The 18,387-nt window shown below is 44.8% G+C and overlaps 1 protein-coding gene and 1 pseudogene across 1 annotated transcript in view; one reads left to right on the top strand and one right to left on the bottom strand.

Annotated features, from left to right (window-relative positions):
• Positions 1 to 18,387, bottom strand: part of Chn2 (chimerin 2) — a 292,825-nt gene that overhangs the window by 63,187 nt on the left and 211,251 nt on the right. The gene's annotated exons all lie outside the window — the stretch shown is intronic.
• On the top strand, positions 7,575 to 9,141 carry LOC121439740 (annotated as a pseudogene).

Raw genomic sequence — 18,387 nt, 5'->3', positions numbered from 1 at the left:
TTGTCGTGACATCACACACGAGACCCGGAAAAGTCCAAGCAGAATCAAATCGCGTCATGAAGAGGGGGGTTGAACGCAAAGGCCAATATCTCCTGGCCTTGGAGATATTGGTAATTGTGAGCCGGTTGGAGAGGGAGAGACAGTTTTCTCTAAGGTACTAGAAGTTGGCAGAGGGCAAGGTGGATGAGGAAGCATAAGCTGTATAGGTTTTCCTGTTCCATGCAGGGCTCAGACACATCGTCTACTTTTTGGTTTTGCCAGGGGAAAAAATCTCAAGTTGTAAGACAAGGCGGGAAGGAGTGAGGGCCGTTGTTAATGAGTTACAGTTGCTATGCACAGGAGGCCCTGCCCTAATCATCTCCATGGGTGCTGTGTTCCTTTGAAATTAGGCAGGCTAGATCTGGGTTTGTCCAGAGTTCTTCCTCGCTTTGCTGGACAAAGCCTGCATGCAGTACACATCTTCACGGATCAGTTATGGTCAGGACAAAAGAAAGATCTACAATGTCTAACTCCCCTGCCCTCCCCCACCATCCGCTGTCTCCAGCCCAGTGCTACACATCTTCCCAATGTCACTTCACGCACAAGACTTTTCTTGGCACTTCATAAGTCCTTCCTGGCTTCCCACGTTGTATCCCAGTGGAGAACAAGACAAATACAATCCTCAGTTTGACCTTTTTGGACACCATTTTTTTCCCCAAAATGTAGCTAAACAAACAAACCCACCTCCATCCACAATAATCAGTGCAGGCACACAATAAATATTTGCTGACTTGAAGAGTGAAAAGAAGAAATATCCCACCCTCTGTGAACCTGCCTTGCCAAGAGAGCTGCTCCCTACGATGAAAAGGCCGCCTCTGCAAGTGCTGCCCTTCTTTCTGCAGAGCATTTCCTGGATTCTCTTTTTATATTCCAGGAGTGACAAAGCTGTCAGCCGACAGAGGACTGTCAGCATCACAGCCTCCAACCTGCCAACTCTGGTCCCACAAAAACCTCCTCCTTCTGTTGGTTGTAGCAAAAGTATAGCTCAAAGTAAAGCCATCATCATATCCGGAAAGATCAGGGCTAGCTGCTCAAAATGCTCTTGACTATGAGTTAAGCAGCAAGACATAAACTGGGGCTACCCATAATGCAAAGTGAGTCCAAACTATTTCAGCAACTATCATTGAATGGTTTTGTATTTGTGATCTTCTGCTCTTCAGTTTAAGATGAATAAATATTAGTCTGGATGACTGACAGGTACAGTTACACCAACCATATTTCCATATGTATTTATTTACTAATAACGTTGGCTCCTTCCTGCAAGCATTTGTCCCATTTAGTCTCACATTCCCTTACATCCTATTCCCTAAGGGAGGCTCTTCAGTTAAGGAGCTGGGCGAACTCATCAATACATGTTTGGATCTACAGGGAGCTTAGAAAATATTGCTAATTCTTTTGCATTTTGGGTAGAGCATTGGGCCTCAGTTCTTTTTTTGATTAAACTTCAAACAGTTTCACCTTTCCAGAGTATGAAGGCGAAAGCAGGAGGCAGCCGTCTCTGAGGAATGAGGTATACTGTACCTGAGACTTCAGAGGCAAGCAAAGCGTAGATTCCTAAGTTAGGTGTCTCACCTGGCCAATCTCAAAAGCCTTTAAATTCCAAAGAGAAATAGATGGCTTTGATTGCGGTGACTGCTGCCTGCACAGTCTCAGGATGGGATGCACTAGCTGTGGCTAGAAGGAAGTTAGAAGGAAAGGAGGGCTCTATCTGATAAACAAACAAACAAAAATGTCCGTTGAACTCAGAGAAAAAAGTAAGCCAACATCAGTTGCAGGCCAGTTGCGGGCCACAAAGCAGAATCATCTGAGGAGCTGCTCGAATCTGGCACCAGGATTATTTTTGTCAACTGGACACAAAGTAGAGTCATCTGAAAGGAGGGACCCTCGATTGTGAAATTGCTTCAATAATACTAGCCTATAGGCAAGTCTGCAGGGCTGTTATCTTAATTAATGCCCGATGTGGGAGCACTGTGGGGGGTGCCACTCCCAGCAGGTGGTCTTGGCTCTTGTTTGTAACAAAGCAGGCTGAGCAAGAAGCCTGTGGTCAGTACTCCTCCACGGCCTTGGCTTCAGCTCCTGCCTTGAGCTCCTGCCCAGACTTCCCTGAGTGATAACCTCAGAGTGGTAAGATGAAGCAGACCCTTTCCTCCCCAGGCTGCTTTTGGCCACAGTGTTTATTATAGTAATAAAAACTCTAAGCAAGACATTGATGACTGGGGAAAATAAGGGTTAAAAAGACAGTTCCTTACGAAGGGATAACTGGGAGCTGAGATGCTGAAGAGAGGTGGTCCCTGGACCATCTACATTGTGCAGACAGTTCTGTGGCTCTTCTCCCTAATGGTCCCAAATGGGTCATCCCACTTCACGACTGTTGGCTTGTGGAAATCATCACCACCTGCCACCCACTCATTCTCATCCTCTGGTCACAAACAGCAGACAGAGTGTCCCATGGGGCAACCTCCCAAGCATCCACAGTATGCCTACCGTGAACCACCTATGAATCTGCCTCAGCATAAGTCTGGTTCATTGAGATCTCCCCCAGCTCTGCATCCCTAACTGTGAGTGTTAAGGTGGAGGCACAGGAGGAAAGAAAGACGGAAGAAGGGATCGCAGTTCCCTCTCAGGTGGTGTGGGCTGTAGAAAAAGAGATTTCCCTCCACACCAGGGTCCCATTTCCTGGTATTGTTCAGCCCTGGGAGTCTAATGATTGAAACGAGACTGTGCTTGAGATTGGATGTGATGGTAGGCCTTGCAATTAGCTGCAAGCAGCTAGAAAAATCAAGGGACCTGACAGCTTTTATCCTGCCTGCATGGGTAAGCTCCCCCATCGGGAAGGCTTGAATGAGTAGCTGCACTGAGCTATATTCAGTGTTCCGAAGCACACACCAGGTGTGCACTTTTCCTTCCAGAGAAGAAGGCGCCACCCACCGCCATTTCTCCTTCTTACTTGTGGAGCGGGCCCTAGCTTGGTTTAGTCAGCAATCAGTGTGCCCTGATCTAGACTACTGTAAACCAATTTTCTTCCTCCTCGTTCCCATTTGTCAATGGTGGCTCTGCAGGCAGGTATAGGATGCAGTGCTGGCCAATGAGTAAGGAAGCAAAGAGTTTTGCTTGGGAAGGGACAGATGGGGAAGGCTCTGCCTTCTATTACCCCCTGTGGTAATCTGAAGGCAACTGGCCCTCATAAGCTCACATGGAGTGGCACTATTAGGAGTTGTGGCCTCGTTGGAGTAGGTGTTCCCTTGCTGGAGAAAGTTTCGATCTAAGATCATGTGGCAATACATAGATTAATAGAAATGGGTTAATTTAAATGTAAGAGCTAGTTAGTAATAAACATGAACTATAGGTCAAACATTCTGTAATTAATATGAAGCTTCTGCAGAATGGGATGAGACAGAGAAACCTTCATTTACAGCTCCAAAGCAAGATGGCTGTCTAAGTAAGAGTGAGGGACACTTGCCAAAAGTCGTCAGCTTCTCTGCTTATAAAGTAGATTTTATGTGGTTGTATAAGATATCAAAGCAAACTCCAGTCCAAACAGTGAGCAGAGAGCCAAACCCCACAGAGAGGCCTGGTAGTTCCTCCCAGGCCACCTCTCACTGCTGGTTCCCGAGGAAATCAGGCCAGGCTGCAGATGTTTTACAGCGTGTCACACAGACTCTGGGAAGATGAGAAGCTGTTCCCCTGCTCCTTCTTTTAACTGTGCAGCTGCCTCAGATAGGTTCCTGCCAACTTCTAAATCCCCCGGAGGAAGAGTGGCCTCCTGTTCCTTTGTGAAAAGTTTCTGAATGTCTGTAGTTAAACATGGTCTTGGAGTTCCTGAAAAACTCCAAACGAGATACATGAAGGGAATGGGCCAAGAGACCCCGCCAGCTCCTGTACTGATAGTGAGGCGAGGCCTGAGTAGAACATATACACTTACATGAACACCCTGTTTGCTTGAAACAGAGCGATGGGTTTTAGATTCTCCAGAAAAGACGGGCACTGGTAAGAAAGAAGCAGGTAGGGAGACACAATCAAAGGTTGTGAAAGAGAGGCCAGAGGCTAAGGCAACAGAATTCTAGATTCTTAGCATGACCTTTGCCCCTGGCGCTACTCCTTTGATTATGCTAGATGCTATCCTGTTATGTAATTCTGTTCTAAGATCAAAGGTGTCCTTCAGATGCCATTAAAGGTATTCAATCAGTGGACTCTAAGATGGGTAGATTACCTGGGTGGGTAATCACAGCGCTTTCTAAGCAGATTGTCTCTGGCTGGCAGCAGAAGTCAGAAAAGGCTGCTGCCACTCAGGTCAACTAGATGGTGGAGGGGCCTATGTGGCAAAGGTGCAGAGGGAACAGAGTGTTTTAATCAGCTAAGTTGGTAGTGATGTTACCTAGCCACATAAACCAGAAGGAAATCAGAGGAAGAAGGAAAATCCAGAGTGATAGTACCTGTTCGCTTGTTTAAGCAAAAATCCTATGTCCCACTCCCATTAATCAATGGAAAACAAACCTAAGTATGGATAAATCTCCTACATGGTTAAAAAGAAAAACAACCTTCCGCCCCAGCAATGGCTTGTGAGGACATGGGCTGGGGAGGGAAGTGGATGAGGAAGGACAGTGCTGAGGAAGCTGGCATCGCAAAGAACCTGCCCACCAGAAGGCAGATGTGCAAGGAGCTGCAGAGAACCTGCCCACCAGAAGGCAGATGTGCAAGGAGCTGCAGAGAACCTGCCCAGAGGCGAGTGTGTTTTGTGGGGTGGCGCAGTGACACTTTAATATTTGGTGCTGTATGGATTGCAGCCTTCCAGATACTGGATTTTTTTTAAAAGAGAAACTAGAAATAAAAGTTTATAAAATTGCCACAATTAAAAAATCCTTCTAAAGGCAAGGTGCAGACTATCCCAACATATCTTTCAGCCCAAACTAGGCCTGGAGCCCAAGTCTGTTTGCTAACAAGCCACAGTTGTGATCATCTCTGGAAGGGAAGAACAAGTGAAGATGTGTCTCACACCACGACGGGCCCTTCCTGGAGGCACTCAAGGCTGCAGTCGCTCGCTGCTGGAGCTCTCTGGGTTTGAAAATGACCCAACTCTTCCCAAGAACATTCTAGAGATGGCAGTCCTAAATTCTCTGATGTCCAGGCCTTGCTTTATGAACCACTATATCTTAAACAAGTCCTGGAGAGGGGAGGTTCTCAGTCAAGGTGTACTGATGCGTGGCGGTCTGCAAGGCGCTAACTCAAACTGATATCTGCAGGAGAACAAATATAGCAGCTTATTTTTCCACCCAGAGACACAGGACAATGAAATTATTTTTTCTTTAAGACATGTGCACAGCACCAAATCGTTTGCGTTGAGCAGAATCTTCAGTGCTAATTAAAAAGAACTATAAAACTATGACAGGCCATTTGCCCAAACAGTTTCAATGGTGGAAAATTGAGCAGCCTCATGTCCCCACGCAGCTCTACAGCAGTAGGAGATATCAGAGTGGCTCCCTGTAGCTGTGAGTGGCGTGGATGTGGCACTGAAAGGAGACCTGGCACCTGAACCTAGGGTGAAGTAAGGATGGGCATGGGCATGGCACAGAGAATGGGCAGGATGCAAGCATGGCTGGGTGCCGATGGAACTAAGACAGCTCCCCAGGTCTCAAGCAAAGAATCTAGAACTCCTGGGAGAAGCGGGTAGAAGGGATTCTCAAATGAGTCCTGTGGACAGACAGACATTGCCAGCTTAAGAAGGAAACTGACATCCACATAAAAGAACAGAGATGCTTTTTTTTTTTTCCAGTTTTAGCCTGTATTTCATAGTCACTGTGGAATGTCCACAGGTTGGGTCCTCTGGGATACAGACCCAGGCTAGCAGAGAGCCCTGGAAACAGGACTGGGTAAGAAGAATAGACAAGGGCATTCAAGAAGGCCTCTAGCCCAAGGGGCGCTGATCTGGCTTGTCTTCCAAGTTAAGACAAATTGGGGTGAAGGATCTGAGCGTCCACGCCCACGCCATTCATGGACTTCGCACAAAGCAGCTTCTGGGAAGCACATTACAACCTAAGTGATTATCAAGTGGAACACTTGACAGAGCGCGGCCGTCACGGGGTTAGCGTGCATCAGGCACCTAGCAGAAGCCAGTGCTGCTGGCGTCTCCCCATACAGGCAGCTAGAGTTCAATGACTCTGAGAGTTCAAGGCCCCGGAAAGCGAGCCCTTTCCTGCAGCAGCCTGTATTTAACTGGGACAGATGAGGCGTTGTGCAGCTAGGCCAAAGTCATGAATGTGGCTGGGACCAGCTCAAACCAGAAAGGGGAATTAACAGGATAAATGTGGGGAAGGGGCCACAGCATCCAGAGCCGCTACACCTTTAATCCCAGCACTTGGGAGGCAAAGACAGACGGATCTTTGTGAGTTTAAGGCCAGCCTGGTCTACAGAGCGAGTTCTAGGATAGCCAAGGCTTCACAAAGAAACCTTGTCTTAGAGAAAGAGGAAAGGAGGAGAGGAGGAGGAGAGGAGAAAAGGAGAGGAGGAGGAGAAGAGAGGAGAGAGAGAGACAGAGAGAGAGAGAGAGAGAGAGAGAGAGAGAGAGAGAGACAGAGATCTGGAGCATGGGGGGAGAGGGGGAACAGAATCTATGATGTCATTATCTGACCTCTGTGACATAGGCTTTTGATACCAGAGAAAGCCGCTTCCAGGGAATGAGCCCCTCAGCTCCCACTGGGGGCAGCAATGCCGCCCCTTAGGCAAAGCTTCAGTCTCTGGGAGCCATTTACCCTCTGACCCTACTGTTGCTGCCACTGGGTCTGACAATCACCTCTGTCAAGGCCAGGTTGAGTGAGAGGGACACCATGTGAAGGGTGACAAGTGGCCAGGGGAGCCAGCATGCAGGCAAAATCTGTGTGTCAGGGATAGAGGGACAAAACCCTGCACCACAGAAGAGCTCTGCCTGACAGAGGCCTTGAGGCACCACTAGGAGTGGAATTCAGGGTAAGAGTCTGTGTAGGGGTCAGAGGCTGGAGGCAGAAGAGACTGTTTTGTGACTCTGCTTTCTCTTCCCTTTTTGAGGAAGTGTCTTGGAAACAGCAGAAGGAATCCACATTGGTAAAACTGCCTATGATCTCCATTCCTTTCCCATCTCCATCCTTTCCTCTATCCTTCTGATCTGCTCCGCTGCTTTACCCTTCTCTAAAGCATCTGCCAGGTTTTCTGACCTCAAAGGTGACAAACAGCTAGTGTCTTTGCTGTTATGTTGAGACAGATGCCTGTAACCCAGGTTGATCTTGATCTCCTTGTGTCCCTGCTGGGGATACAAGCTATAGCCAGCATGCCATGCTTATGTGCTCTTGGAGATCAACCCCAGGACTTCATGCATGCTAGGCAAGCGCTGGCTCTACCAGCTGAACTACACCCGAAGACCTCACATTTAGGGTTGTGATAAGTTCACACTGGAACTGAGTGCCTGGAGCAGAGTCCAGAAGTGGACCGATCGTTCCAACATCCTGATCTCTGTCTTTTTCTCTGCAGGTCTTCCAGACGGGGTCGTCTTCTCGGTTCCACCCAGAGTTAGGGTTGCCCCTCGGCTCCCAAGGGACAGCTCTCATTCCCCATTTCCGTACATCTCTAGCGAATGGCTAAGAAAAAGTGAAGAGCCAAGCTTAGATGCAGGCTCCGGACTGAGCACGCGAGAGACAAGCAGAAGAGGCTTCGTGTTCCCTTGGCCTGCTGCTGACATCTGCAGTGAAACTAGGCAGCGGCCACACTGCTGTGGCAGAAGGCAGTCACCAACTGGAAGGTCTCTAATTAGTCTTGTGGCCCCTCCCACTTTTTTTCCTGGATTCAAGGCAATGTTGCCTCAAAACAAGGACCAGGTGCTGCTACAGAACACAGTACCCCCAGGGTGTCCCCCTCAGGTCCTCTCACAGTTTGCTGACTCCCCTCCATCCAACTTAGCATCTCTCTCCCCCCATCAGTCCCTCCCACCTCCCCACCTACCTTTGCCATCTCACAGGCCAGCCTATTTTTCCTTCTCTTCTCTGCCACAGCCCCACTCTCCTGGGCCTCACTTCAACTCTTCCAAATCAAATTCTGACTGTGTTTCCCTCCCATTCTCTTCCTCCCTCCCGAGTTTCCCCACTTTCTTTCACCAGAACTACCCTTGTCTTCCTTCACGACACTCATCCCCTCCCCTCAACTACCAGCTGGGCGCCTCCCCTCCTCTTTCCCATCACTCTTCTCTTTCCCAGGTACAAAATTCCTCTCCTCACTCTTGCCAGTCTCCTCCCCACCTCCAGGGCATCCATGGTTCCACAGCCATGTCCCCCAGCCCCAGCGCCCCTTCTGGAGGGATTTCTAGTAACAAACAAACACGGCAGTGTCCTCAATCCAAAAACACCAGGTCCCTTGGGGTGGCAGGGGGATGCAAGGCAAGCAAGGTAGACCCTGCAGAGTTCAAGGACCCAATGGCCCTCGCCCAAGCCCTAGCCGACCGCGTGGGGCGCCGCAGAATTGCAACAGATCTCCAGCTACTGTTTCTGTGGCGCATGTGGCTCGGCACATCCACACCCGGCCAGGCCCCAGTCGTGGAGTATCCCATTTGTCTACAGTGCCTCCAGCCCCGCACCCGGTCTTGCCCCACCCCCAAGGACAAGATGGGGGCAAGGCTTCTTGCCTTCCCTCAACTACTGCCCTGTGCTCAGGGCCAGGAGTCTAGGCCTCTCCGCATAGGTATTGGCTTCGGCCTCCACTTGTCTCGGGGCCAGGCCAAAGCCTTGCATTTGCTACCACCAAAAAAAACGACAAGAAGCAAGTCCTCAAGGAGAGGTCGTCCTGAGGCAACCGCCTACAACCCAGACCCCAGAAGCTCAAGTTATGGACACACTCTCCCAGGCCGGGCCCCTCAAGTTTGCAGGCCTCCAATCACTAAAATCCAGCCAATGTTCCGTGCCTCCAGCTCAGGCACCAAGATGGGTCACTGCCTCCCTAAGGCCCAGATTGTCTACAGCCCCAAAGAGGTTGGCGACTCCAGAATCTATTCTCCAAAAGTTACCACCTCCATTCCAGAGCAGCGGAGACCCTATGGAACACCCTCTCCAAACCCCACCCTCCCTACCAGGACTTCTCAGACCTTAGGAAGCCACAGCAACACCTTCAAGGGCTGGCTGGCCGGAGGCCAAGTGTGTTCTCCTGCCCTGAACCCTGGAAACCCCTCGTGGAGTCTGCTCTCCCCTGGTTGAAGACCAGAAGCACCCAAGGCCCCATTCAGCCTTCACTGTATCCAATAAAGTCTAACCCTGAGACTTGTGTCTGAGTCCTACTGTGCCCACAGGGTGGATTCAAGGGCTATAGGATAAGGTCTCTCAACAAGGTTGGAGGGAAAGGAAGGTCAAGGACAGAAAGTGCCACACATCCCAGTATCTGAGCTGCTTAGAGACCTCTGCAAGGCCCTTTTCTGGTTTAATTCTAGTCTGTGGACACATAATTGGAATCAAAGAAGAGGTCACTGGGCCCATTTCTCAGGGCATGCCTGGGTGGACACACAGCAGCCCATTTTCCTCATTGGGAAAGACATGGCGAACAACTCATTCACAGGCAAACAAAGAAATGCCATGTACAGACCAGAAGGCTCCAGGACTGGAGAGATGGCTGAGTGGTTCGCTAGCTGCTGCTCCTGCGAGTTCAGGTTCAATTCTCAGCACCCAGATGGCAGCTCAAAACTGCAACCCTAGTTCCAGGAGACCTAACACCCGCCTCTGGCTTCTGTGGGCACACTACACACACCAGAGAGAGAGAGAGAGAGAGAGAGAGAGAGAGAGAGAGAGAGAGGAGGGAAGGAGGGAGGGAAGGAGGGGGAGAAAGAGAGAAGAAAGAGAACAACTTTAAAAGGGGTAGCAGTAGCCCTGCAGTGGTGGTGCATGCCTTTATGTAGGGATAAGTCCCGCCCTTAGGGGGCATGTTCGCCTCGGGCTAATGTCTGCCTATAAACTTGGCGAGTGTGCTCCTAGCTGTCTCTTCTGCTTTCCTGGTCTCCGCGGGAACGGTGGTTCTGTAAGTCTATTTCTACATTAAAACTATATATATTTTTACAATCTGTCTGCTTTCGTTTACGCCGCTACATTTTGGCGTCCAACATCGGGCTATTTTGCCCCCTACTCAAGCAGGTAGCCTGATAGCTAACACAGCACCCTCCCGGGTGCTGTTTTTCAGTTCGTGACTATGGCCCCAGTGCCGAGTCGGAGACATACTCGGCCACACAGGCCCATTCTGCCTGCCTTGGCTAAGTTTTGCAGCGGAACCCCACTGCCTGAATTAGCAGAAGCTCAGTACCTGCGGTTTTGCAACAAAAGCTGCTACAGCGGCAGATTTGGTCTCATACAAAGTGACTTGGAAGGGCAGTGGTGGCGCACGCTTTTGATACCAGCACTTGGGAGGCAAGGGCAGGCGGATCTCTGTGAGTTTGAGGCCGGCCAGGCAGTGGTAGGGCATGCCTTTAATCCCAGCACTTGGGAGGCAGAGACAGGCGGATCTCTGTGAGTTTGAGGCCAGCCTGGTCTACAAGAGCTAGTTCTAGGACAGGCTCCAAAAACACAGAGACCACCACTGGCAGGAACCGATCATGGCAGGTAAAAAATTTTTCTTTTATAAATAAAATGTCTGAACACATTACTGTTCAAGAATTTAACAGATTTTAATTGTACCATGTGGGAGATTTTACAAGAGGCGTCTATCACCCCATATCTATGGTCCTTCTGGGATTCATAGTTTTCATTGGCACCAAATGGTTTGATAATAGAAATATGATAAAGTCTTTACGAGGCGAATCCAGGATTCTTAAGGCAGAGATTGAACGCTTAAAAACAATTGAGAATGACAACAATCTTCTCAAGAATCAGTTTGAAGTTCTCCAGGCTGATAACAATCTTCTCAAGAATCAGTTTGAAGTTCTCCAGGCTGATGTTAAGGAGAAATTCATTACTATGGAAGAGGGAATAGCTGATTTGGACAATAAGATTCAGTCCCTTTCTGTAGGAAATGAAACATTAACTGAGAGAATCAAAACTGCTGAATGTGACAATCGGATTTTGTCTAAAGCTTATGACAGATTGACGGAAAGATTATCAATACAAGAAGGCACGGTTTATGCCATAAAAATTATGTCCAAAGATGAGATGTTATCTCTAACAGACAAACTTCATACTTTAGAATCCTCAATGAAGGCTTTGGAACATAATTCTGGACAGGAGATTCAGACATTGCAGAAGGCAATGGTGAATAGAATTGAAAATTGAGGAATTTCTAAATTCTGATGAAGAAGAGCAAAGGGTAGAAAGGCAAATTTTAACTACATCTGTGGGTAAGTCTCTCCGGGACAATTTCCACAAAGCTCTACCTACAGCTCTACCTGCCTTTCCAGTAATAACAACAGAGAAGGTGATTGGTTCCAGAAACCCTAGGGTCATCAAGGAGGATACATGGGAGCCTGTCCGTATGAATGACCTCAAGGAAATTAAATAGGCTGTCATGACTTCTGGGATGCAAGCCTCTTTTGTTAAAGAGATGCTAAGATCTTGGGCCACGACAAGCAGAGCAACCCCCTCGGACTGGCTCCAGCTGAGCTCTGCAGTACTTGAGAGTGGACCGCAATTGAAATGGCAATGCTTATTCAGGCAAGAGGCTAGACTCTTAGAACAGCAGGAAAAAGCAAAGGGAATTGACATTTCCCTAGATAAAATTCTAGGTGAAGGGCTCTTTTCCGACCCTCAGGAACAAGCTAATTTGGATGAAAACACACTCTCCATGTGTACTACAGCAGCCTTAAGGGCTTGGGACAGGGTACAAGACCCAGGACAGAGAATGGAATCATTTGTCAGAGTTAAACAGGGTCAGAGAGAACCCTTTAGTGACTTTTTACAAAGATTAACTAAGGCTGTACAAATAGGGATATCTGACCCAGAAGCAAGATGTATAATGATTGAGTCTTTGGCTTATGAAAATGCAAATGTGGAATGCAAAAGGATTATGGGGCCTTTAAAGCTCAGATCAGCGCCTTTGGAAGAATGGGTCTTGCATACACTCAATGTTGATACATTTGATTATGGCACTGAAGCATGGGTAGAAGAAGCAATATCCAATTGTAAAAGGAGACAAAAGAATACCAAATGTTTTAATTGTGGCAAAATGGGTCATATGAAAAGGAATTGTAGACAACGGATTTTCAGAAATAATAATAATAATAGTAATAATGCATCTTTCAGAAATAATAATAATAATACATCTTCTAGAAATAACAGAAATAGGAGGACTCAGCTTTCAAGTTTATGTAGAAGATGTGGAAAAGGCAGACATTGGACAAATGAATGCAGGTCTACAAGAGATAGACAAGGCAACCTGATACAGTCGGGAAACATGAGAGGGGGGGCCTCACAGGCCCCCATGGCAAACATGGTTCAGTCATATCCAGTTTCTGCAGAGAACGTGCCTCATCAGGACAATTAGGAAGCCCCATGCCTACTGTTACAAGCAATAATGATCAGAAAGATAAGTTACATGTGTTTTGGCAAACTTCTATAAATGATCAAAGACCTAAACTGAGAGTGTGTGTAAATGGCATTTTTATTACTGGCCTGCTGGACACAGGTGCTGATGTAAGTATCATTACCCCAGAATCTTGGCATCCATATTGGCCTCTTCAGAATGTAAATGTTCAGCTCCTGGGAATTGGAACCCTATCTCGAGTAAGGCAGAGCACGAGATGGGTTGAATATATAGGGCCAGAGGGACAAATAGGAAAATTAAAGCCATATGTAGCCAATATCGCAATGAATTTATGGGGTTGTGACCTATTACAACAATGGAATACCTAAATTAACATTCCTGCTACTTCTAGAGCCTATATTTCTGAGAATAATATTAAAAGATATTACAAATGGAGAAAACCGGCCATTCGGGCTGTACAAGAACAAGCAATTGATGTTCCTTCAGAGATACCAACAGCCTTGCCTCTAAAATGGTTGACTGAGAAACCAATATGGACAAAGCAATGGCCTTTAGCTGAGGAAAAGTTACAGGCTTTAGAACAGCTGGTACAAGAACAATTAGATGCTGGACATATAGAAGAATCTACCAGCCCTTGGAATTCTCCTGTATTTGTGGTTAAGAAAAAATCAGGTAAATGGAGAATGGTGACAGATCTCAGGGCCATCAACAAGGTTATTCAACCTATGGGCCCTCTGCAATCTGGAATCCTTTGCCCTCTTTATTACCAAAAGGATGGCCTCTCATAGTTATTGATTTAAAGGATTGTTTTTTCACTATACCTTTGCAAAAAGAAGATAGAGAAAAATTTGCCTTCACAGTGCCTACTTATAACAATTCTCAACCTTCGAGGAGGTACCACTGGACCGTCCTCCCCCAGGGTATGTTAAATAGCCCCTCCCTGTGCCAATATCTTGTGAACCAACCATTGCAAATAATACGCAAGAAATTTCCCAAATCTATAGTATACCATTACATGGACGACATCTTGTTATCCGATTCAAACATGGATACCTTGAACAGACTGTTTGAAGAAATAAAGATCCTTTTACCTAAATGGGGATTGCAAATCGCTCCTGAAAAGATTCAGAAGGGAGATTCTGTTAATTATTTAGGTTATAAAATAGGTTTGCAAAGAATTAAGACACAAAAAGAACAAATTAGGAGAGATTGCCTACGGACTCTTAATGACTTTCAAAGACTGTTAGGAGATATTTCCAGTCTATGACCAGCTATTGGAATAACACCTGATCTAATAATTCATTTGAACAAAACCTTGGATGGTGATAAAGATTTAAACAGTCCCAGAGAATTAACAGCTGAAGCAGAAAAGGAACTGACAATGATTGAGGAAAAATTACAACAGGCACATGTGGACAGGGTGAATCCAGAGCTCGATTGTATTCTCGTCATACTACCATCAAAAATTTCTCCTACAGGAATTTTAATGCAGAGAGATAATATTATTTTGGAATGGATCTTTTTACCACATAAACCAAGTAAGAAACTGAAAACTTATGTGGAAAAAGTCTCTGAGTTAATTATAAAAGGCAAGCTGAGACTTCGTCAACTAGCAGGCATAGACCCAGCAGAAATTATAGTGCCTTTCACTGCTGATGAACTAAAGAAATTATGGGAAGATAATGAACCATGGCAAAGAGCTTGTGCTAATTTTTTGGGAGACAGTAATAACAACTATCCAAAAAGCAAGAGGCTTAACTTCATAAAGAGAACTTCTTGGATTCTTCCTCGAATCGTCCGTGATGCTCCAATAACTGGAGCCCGTACATTCTATACTGATGCCAATAAATCAGGGAAGGCAGGTTACAAATCAGAAGACTTGGATAAGGTGGAACAAAGTCTGTATAATTCTGTCCAGAAGGCAGAATTATATGCCATTCTTATGGTGCTAAGGGATTTTAAAGAACCTATTAATATACTTACAGATTCACAATACGCAGAAAGAGTTATTTTACATATTGAAACTGCTGAATTTATACCTGATGATACTGAACTAACCTCATTGTTTCTCCAGGTTCAAGATTTGATCAGGAACAGGCTTTGCCCTATGTACATAACACACATCTGATCCCATACGGGTCTGCCAGGTCCTCTAGCACAAGGTAATTGCAGAAATTGATCAATTACTGATTGGTAGTGTGCTACAAGCCTCTGAATTTCATAAAAAAACATCATGTTAATAGCAAAAGTTTGAAGAAAGAGTTTTCAATTACATGGCAACAAGCTAAGGAGATTGTAAAGAAATGCCCTACTTGCTCTTTCTATAACCAAACGCCACTGCCTGCAGGGGCTAATCCAAAGGGCACCCAAAGGAATGAAATCTGGCAGATGGATGTGTTCCACTTTGCAGAATTTGGCAAATTAAAATATGTTCATCACACCATTGACACTTATTCAGGCTTTCAGTGGGCAACTGCTTTAAGTTCAGAAAAAGCTGATTCAGTAATCACTCATTTATTAGAAGTCATGGCTATCATGGGTATACCTACACAAATAAAGACTGATAATGGTCCTGCTTATGTCTCTAGGAAAATGAAACGGTTTTTTGATTATTACAATATCAAGCATGTTACAGGTATACCATACAATCCTACAGGTCAAGCAGTCATAGAAAGATCAAATCGAACTATAAAGGATATGCTGAACAAACAGAAAGGGGTGGAAAACACCCCCAGAAATAGGTTACATAATGCTTTGTTAATCTTGAATTTTCTCAACGCTGATGAGAATGGAACAACGGCTGCAGAAAGACATTGGATAATGGAAAAGTCTACTGAACTAAATCAACCAGTTTATTTCAAGGATGTGCTGACTTCACAATGGAAGCCAGGAGATGTGCTACATTGGGGAAGGGGTTTTGCTTTTATCTCCACAGGTGGGGAAAAATTGTGGATACCGTCAAAACTAATAAAGGTTCGGTTTGAAGAAGAGAAGCCACTTGGAAAAGATAAATAGCAATTCATTCACAAGGATGGCGAACATACTGATGGTAAGAAATACAGATAGGTTGGAGGCAGGGTTCTTTTCTTATCTCCACAGGAAAATACTCATCTTCAAAGAAATTGAGGGACCCTGAATATTTAATTACTGATGGATGGACACATTTTGTAAGTATTAATTTTTATATATATGTCTTATTAAACATTTCTTTATAAATATATAGAGCTGGTTTTGAAGTTGGACTCTGGCTCAGTCCCTCTCCAATTCCAAGCCTGTTAGTAAGAGAAAAACCCAGAGTTTCTGGAGTTTCTGTCTCATGTCAAGAGCCATGATATGGGACAGAAAGAAATATGAGTTTAGAAAACATTTTTGCTTTCCTCCATATCTATCATACTTTTCATTGAATATATCTATCATGCCTTTCATTGAATATATATATATGTATGTCTATATGATTAATGTTTAAGTTTTTCATAATGAACAATGAGTTTTTCCTGAAGTGACATTTGAAGTTTCCAGGAAGAAGATGGGGCCCCACAACAACAACTCTACCTGGTTGATATGACGTCATGATACTGATAGCGCTACTATAAAACCTGTTTTGGATACCAGCTGCACAAGACGATCCCAACTTGGTTAGCTGAAATGGTGCACATCTTGTACAACATTCTGGCCAGACCTCCACAAAATACTCAGAGACTATTTGCAATTTTAAAAGACATTGATCTTGAAATTTAACCATCATTTTACTTTCACAGGATCCCCCAGAAAGAACGTCGCCCCCATGACAGCTGGAAGTAATTCTAGAGGACGACGTCCCCTCTCCCAGTAAAGTTTACCCCTGGGTTTAGGGACATCATTTAGGGGTTGGGAGGTTGGGGGAGGAATTTTATAAGCTCAGGGATCATTTTGAAAAAAAAAAGAGGGAATGATGGGATAATAGATTTATAATTGTGAGTTACTGCTTTTAGACAAATATATTGGTATCAATTTTTGTATATTGATACAAAGTTAAATTATATTGACTATTGTATGCATGCATGTTTCTATGTCTGTTTAAAACATTTTTATGTATTGACATATATTATATTGACATATATATTGTATATATTTACCATATTGCAATGTACATTTCTACCTCTGATTAAGATACTTATATAATGTTTGTGTATTGATATATATTTGCCATATTGCAATGTATATTTGTACAGTGTTTATATTTGGAGGTCATTATCCTCATTTGTTACACAGTTGTTTATTGTCTTAGTCTTTAAGTTAGATAGATATTGAGAATTATATAGATAAATAGTCATCTAAGTTTGTCATTTATAGTCAGACTAATCATGTTCTTTAGATATATAGAGATTATACTCAGTATAGATAGATAATCTTCAACCTCTTCAAAGAGCTATAGAAAATGGCCTTTAATCTAACTCAGAGTTTCGTGATAGTGAGACACTATTGCTCCTGGCAACACCGCTCTATTCCCGAGAGAATGTTGAGCACCAAAGACACTCCACCTGGAGCCTTTCTATTTGGCAGAACTGGCCTTTGGGCAAAGAAATGCCCAACCTCAACCACTGACACAGATACAGAGCATGCATCAATGGATAAAACAGGACTGTCATATCCTGCCAAGACAGGGTAAGATAGTTTTGAAAAGTTCCTTGCCTTTAATAATGGTATGTCAGTTATGTTAGGCCTTAGCCAAAATTGGTTGACTCAACATTGCAAATGAGACTTTGGGTGATTGCCCAGGTAGTCAGTTGTCTCTGTCAATTGTTGCACATTTTGGATATATCTCGTTTGTTGAGTAGTGTTTATTCCCTTCTCAGATCTTTGACGGAGTTGAAGATTATATAATTGTAGTTACTCTTTACATTATTTGGACTCCTTGAGATAGAATGTTTAGCAAAGCTTTTGTTCTCAATATTGTTTGTTATATTTATTATTTGTTGTTATTGTATGTAGCTGTATTTGGTTTAGTTCTGTCTTATTTAGACAAAAGGGGAGATGTAGGGATAAGTCCCGCCCCTTAGGGGGCGTGTTCGCCTCGGGCTAATGTCTGCCTATAAATTTGGCGAGCGTGCTCCAAGCTGGCTCTTCTGCTTTCCTGGTCTCTGCGGGAACGGTGGTTCTGTAAGTCTATTTCTACATTAAAACTATATATATTTTTACAATCTGTCTGCATTCGTTTAAGCCGCTACAGATCCTCAGTGTGGAAACCTTTCCTCTGGTTTGAATTGCTTTGGTTCCACTTCTATGGAACACAGGTTGATATTAGAAGGGGTCTATGGGCAAATAACACGAGCCTCTCACAGCAGCCCCTTCAGAGATGAAGGCTTAGATGATGCTATCAGGAATCCCTGCACGAGAAACCTACTGAGCTGGTGACATGTAACGTCAGTAGCCCATTGATGATGGTTTTAACATCCTCCAGGAAAATGATGGGCTTTTAAGAGGGTTTGTATGTGTAAACCAAGCAGTTCACTGGTTTGGTTTCGTTTTTCCTATGGAAAGATTCCTTTTAGAGACCTGTGATGCAGACCAGTTCGTGCCTCTTAGCATGTGTTCTTAAATCCACGAAGAAGAATCTTGTCTGGGACTATTTTTCTGGCAATGGAGAGTCTTTCACAGTAGTGCCCGAACTAGACAGCAGGGCTGGCTATTAGACACGGAAGGGTCTTAAGATTTTTTCCTTCACAGTTACCTTGATAGTCAAATCACATAAAGACACAATAACAGAAGAGAATTACAGACCAATTTTCCTTATGAACATAAGTGCAAACATTCTCGATAAAATACTTGCAAAGTGAATATAAGAACACATCAAAAAGATCATCCAACATGATCAACTAGGTTTTGCCCACAGAGATGCAGAGA

This window comes from Microtus oregoni, unplaced genomic scaffold (genome assembly GCF_018167655.1).
Source record: "Microtus oregoni isolate MIOR12 unplaced genomic scaffold, Mior012 000062F_ref0000492, whole genome shotgun sequence".
NCBI classification, from domain to species: domain Eukaryota; kingdom Metazoa; phylum Chordata; class Mammalia; order Rodentia; family Cricetidae; genus Microtus; species Microtus oregoni.
Note: the sequence above shows the minus strand (reverse complement) of the source record. Positions and strands in the feature narration are given on the sequence as shown.